The following is a 5,563-nucleotide window of genomic DNA, read 5'->3' as shown; positions in this document are numbered from 1 at the left end:
TTCACAATTTTAGTTTCATTTCCAAGGCACTCTATGGTTTTTTTTGTTTGTCAAAAACGGCAAAAGTTTATTAGGCAATTTTTTTTTTCAAATTTGACTACACCACTGGATTCGTAGTGGTTATAAATCAAAACTGTCAAATTTTCATTAAAAAATATTTGTTAACAACGGAGTTACAACAACTTCAATTTTGGCAACAAAGTATTTGTTTGTAATTTTTATTCAGATTATAGACATATTTGAGATCTGACAACACTGTCATCACCAAGTAGAACACCAGTGAATTTGTACAGTGAAAATCCGAAGTCAACAGCTCAATGCGTTCTACAGTTATAACTCCTGAAAATATGGTAATGTGAGAGATTTGTGGTGCAAGCGTTTTGTAATAAAAATCTGACTACGCCACTGGATTTGTGGATAATATTCCCTTAAAATAATTCATTTGAGTGTAGGTTACGAGAAGTGTATTCTAGAATAACAGAAAATTAAAAATTCATTTTCAAGTTATGCAGTACTTAGTACATTCTTTCGCATAGCCGCTAAAATCAAATTGATTTAAAGCATGGAAATCATTTATTCAATAATAAAACAGAGAGCAGGACAAAAATTGTTCCCTGTAAATTCTTCATAACTCAGCTAAAACAATCTTTTAGAGGAGATATCAATAATTTGAGGAAGCTGAACTCATTATGCAAAGGTTTTATAATAAATCAACAGTAGGCTGTGATTTTGACAGTTAATCATAAATAAAACAATAGTTGTTAGTTACGTGCATTTAATAATGGCTTTGCAATTATCATTAGAAGAAAGAATTGAAATTGTGAGAATTTCTGGGGACAATTATCATAGTGAAAGAGAAGCAGCTTGGATATTTAATCACAGACATCCAAATCGACTTCCCATTGACAGAAGCACCGTCAGTAAAATTAACAAAACATTTAAAGAAACCGGTGCAGTCAGCAAACATATTTTAAAAAATAATCACCGAAGAAGAAATTTAAACGAAGGTGCTGTTTTAGATTATTTTAGAAACCACCCAAACAGAAGTTCACGAGTCGCCAGTTGTAGCATTTGAAATGCTACAACACAGAATAATCGATATCTTTTACCTAATACTATTTCAAGAGAGAACACACTGTATAGAAAAATAAAAAAAAAACCGAACAAACCAATATTCAGAGTATTCATTTTCACATCCAGGAAACATCAAAATGTTCGGAGAACCAATAAAGTCCATTTGATGGTATGTTTCTTATTTCGCGATTAAATTAATTTCTGGTGATTTTCCAATATCAGCTATGGCTCATATTGTCAGTATGTACACTCTAAAAACATCAGTTTTAATGAATATGAAAAATAATATAGCAGACATCATTTAACATTTTGAACACCTCTGATTGTCTTATCGTATCCTAAACTTTGTCTCTCCGTGGGTGCTGCCCTCAGTGAATATTTCCGTAGCGTGACGGTATTTCATGTTCCCTTTAAAATTGCGATTCCTAGCCAAGAAACTGAAGAGTTCAAATGAGAAGCATTGTCGAGATCACACAAGGAAAATAAGTTTTTGTGGTGGTATCATGAGTTCATGGATCTATAAAACATCACAGATTACGAGCCTTGTTCAGTGAAAAATCTCAGCAAATATTTTTTTGGACCCTTTCCACTTTGAGGCCACATTCCACCAACGGCCTCTTTTTCCTTCTCCCCAATTTTATTTATTATATTGATTCCTACCTGAAATCATCATTCGATGTACAAAAAGTAGAAGAATAGTACCGACCGGCATTTTGGATCCTTTCAATTTCAACTGTCACCTATGGTAGTTTCTGATCACTCTTTTGTGAAATTCATCAGTAATCATCCTTGGGAAATTGGACGTAGTCTATGTAACCGGCGGCCCTCGAAAGAAATTCCAGATAAGCTATATATATAATTTTTTTTATTTATTTTTTTATATGCGCTCCAACGAATATTTCGCAAGAAAAAAGTATTCTATACAGTTTCTGTTTTATCGAAATTCAGATTAGGAAATATCAGGATTTTACTACTATTTCCAAAGTGTAAGGCAAAGGTATACGATTATACGATTGCATATTGCTACAGGAAGAAATATCCTGAAACATATTTTTTTTTGAGATTGAACATAATTTATGATATATGTATTTCTACAATGTTTTTCATAATAAATGTTTAGTGTGTGTTCAGAAATCTGTTGCATATCTTTTTATATATATTTTTTTTCCACGACATCATTGATCCTTATAGTTATATTTATCAGTTACATAATTATATATATATTCTCTTTTGATAACTAAACTGATTGGTGCCCAAAGAGGTTAATTTTGTATTTTTCGTCCCACTCACGACCCATAGCTCCCTCGTAAAAACTGAGTAACCGTTTGCAACTGTGTAGTCTTGTTTTATTTTATTCTCTTTGATTTTTTTAAACAACCAAGGTTATACAAATATTTGACGCTGCAACGTGGGGCCAGAAAAAAAAAATCTTGAATTATACCTTTTGAATTTTTTTTGATGAATGCAACAAACTTCAGGACACATTTTAGAAATATTTGCCAAAGTTTCTAGCGATCGTTGGTGAAAAAGTTTCCGTATCTATTCCCTATACTTTTTATGGTGTGTTAGAATTTTTTGTCGAAATTCTTTCGAGCTGATTGCCGTCGAAGTAACAAATAAATGAAATTTGATGAATGTTCCTGAATATTGATAATATCCATACAGGGTGAATCATAGCTGAAAATAGACATTATTTTCCTTTAATTGATAGTTTGTCCTGTAATTGTTAATTGTGTTTGTCATATTCTTTTGAGCAGAATGGAACTTAAAAATATGAAACCCATTAATTTATTGGCAGAGGAACTGAATTATGAGTTGAGAATTAGAGGTATAGTTACTGTAAGAAAAGATCCTAGTACGAAACGTAAAATGTTACAAAGGCGTTTGGATACTGAGTTTGGTAGAAACGTGGAGTTGAGCGACCCTGAATATGACTTTGAAAATGAAATTGTTGTGATTAATAATACTTTCACACAGTTGAAATCACTCATTGATGAATTTAGTGGTCCTGAAAATGATTCAGGTTTTCAAAGAATTAGATCTAGACTAATTTATATCACAAATAGAGTCAAACGAATTGAAATTCCGGACACAGATCCTGATAAAACTTGTGAAGTTTTTAAAAAAGAAAGCTTAGCGACTTGTTTGGAATTAGAAACGTTATTATATGATAGTATAATTAACAATCAACCTTCACCAATAGTTTTTCCGAGCACAAGTTCAACTAATTATAATAATGTTTCGAATTATAGTAGACTATCACAGCTTCCTCCTCTACAATCTTTACCAAAATCAATTCCTGTCTATAAATGGGATGTAACCAAATTTAATGGTGATACCAAAACTTTAATTTCATTTTTGAATAAAGTTGAAGAATTATCTAGGGCCAGAAATGTTTCAAAAGATGAACTGTTAGTTTCTGCTGCTGATCTTTTCACTGATAAGGCTTATATTTGGTATAAATCAATCGAAACGACTATACAAAATTGGGATCATTTAGTTAGTCAATTGAAAACTTATTTCTTGCCTATGAATTTTGATGATCATATTTGGGATGATATTAGAGCGCGAACTCAGGGTAAAAATGAACCAATGTATATTTACATAGCTGTTATGCAAACATATTTTAGTAATTTACAAAAACCAGTCCATGAAAACATCAAATTGAAACATATCAGAAAGGGTCTATTGCCTATTTACAATGAAAGGTTATCAGTTATGTCTGCGCCTATAGAAAATATTGACACTCTCTTACAGTGGTGCAGAAAAATTGACGAATCTTTACAATACGCAAATGAGTACCGTTCACCTCCTAAAACTTCAACTTTATGTCCAGAACTTGCCTATATTAGCAGCAATGAACCCTCAACGTCAAATTCAACAGTTTCTATAAATTCTATCTCGTTTTCTTCTGGGAAAAATATTACTACGAATAATAAATCATACAACAATAAGTTTAGCAGGAATCATTCTAATAGGGTAGGTCCATCTCTTAATACTGCAACAAATACTCCTTGTTGGAACTGTCATTTGGATAATCATAATTACAGACATTGCACTGCTCCCAAAAATAAATTCTGTTTTAAATGTGGCAAAGCAGGCGAGACCATAAGAACTTGTAGTTGTCAAAAAAACTAGCTAGGTCGACATTCGAAAATGGCCGTCCAGTGTCGACAAAGCCTAGAACTAATTATAAATATTTTGTCAAAAATAAAATCAACTTCCAAAACTACAGAAATAGAAAACAGTTTTTAACTGAGTGTGGGTATAGCCGTGAAAATGCTCATAAAAATTTATCTTCCGAATATTACAAAGAAAATTACTGGGAGGAATGGAAGAGTTTTGTAGCAAATTTTTATAAATTTTATGGTAAATCTTCTCCTCAGATTTCTCCACTGATACTTGAAAAACCGTTCGATGATAGGCCATACATAGAGATAGAGATTTTTGGAAAACCTCTTGTTGTTCTTTTAGACTCTGGGGCTTCTAAATCAGTTATAGGAAATAAAGCTTACCATTTGTTAAAAGATTTCAATTTAATTTTAGATGAAACTTGCGAAAAGTCTGTTCATACTGCTGATGGATCTCTACATGTTACGAGTGGTTCAGTTGATTTGCCCATATGTGCAGGAAATGTTTGTAAAATAATAAACTTTTTGGTAGTTCCATCGCTGAATCAATTTCTCATATTGGAGAGTGATTTTTGCAAAAAATTCGCAATTGAAATTAGTTTTCGGAACAATGTCTGGAATGTTCATGGTGGTGTTAATGATTTTGATTTCAAATTAACAGATATCTCTCATACTTCGGAAGATGGTTTAAAATTATGTAGTATTGAATATCTAAATGATTCAGATAGAAGTAAAATGAAATGTGTTATCGACTCTTTTGGAGATATCAGTTCAGATGAAAAATTAGGTTGCACAAATAAGATGATTTTTGAAATTGATACTGGGGATGCAAAACCAACTCGTGTGAGGCAATATCCACTATCACCATATATGATGAGTATATTAAATAAAGAACTCGATGAAATGCTTTCTCTCGGAGTTGTAGAACCTTCACGTTCAGCCTGGAACTCACCTGTTCTTTTGGTGAAAAAGAAGTCAGGCGAACATCGCTTTTGCTTCGATGGTAGGCGTTTAAATTCCGTAACAAAGCACGATGCTTATCCTCTTCCTCGAGTTGATAGGATTTTAAGTATGCTTAGAAATGCACGGTTTATTTCAAGCCTTGATCTACGAAAAGCGTTTTGGCAAATTCCTCTCGATGAAAAAAGTAAGGAAAAGATCGCTTTTTCAATACCTGGTAGGGGATTATTTTGTTTCACTCGTGTCCCTTTTGGCCTTAGGAATAGTGCTCAGTGTCAACAAAGACTCATGGATGCAGTCTTTGGACCTGAATTGGAACCGAACGTTTTTTGTTACCTAGATGATATAATAATTATAACTTCCACTTTTGAGGAACATCTGAGAATTCTCAAAGAAGT

The sequence above is a fragment of the Leptinotarsa decemlineata genome, unplaced genomic scaffold (assembly GCF_025532065.1).
Source record: "Leptinotarsa decemlineata unplaced genomic scaffold, Ldec_3_MD MMD2_tig00000505_RagTag_RagTag, whole genome shotgun sequence".
Classification (NCBI taxonomy): domain Eukaryota; kingdom Metazoa; phylum Arthropoda; class Insecta; order Coleoptera; family Chrysomelidae; genus Leptinotarsa; species Leptinotarsa decemlineata.
Note: the sequence above shows the minus strand (reverse complement) of the source record.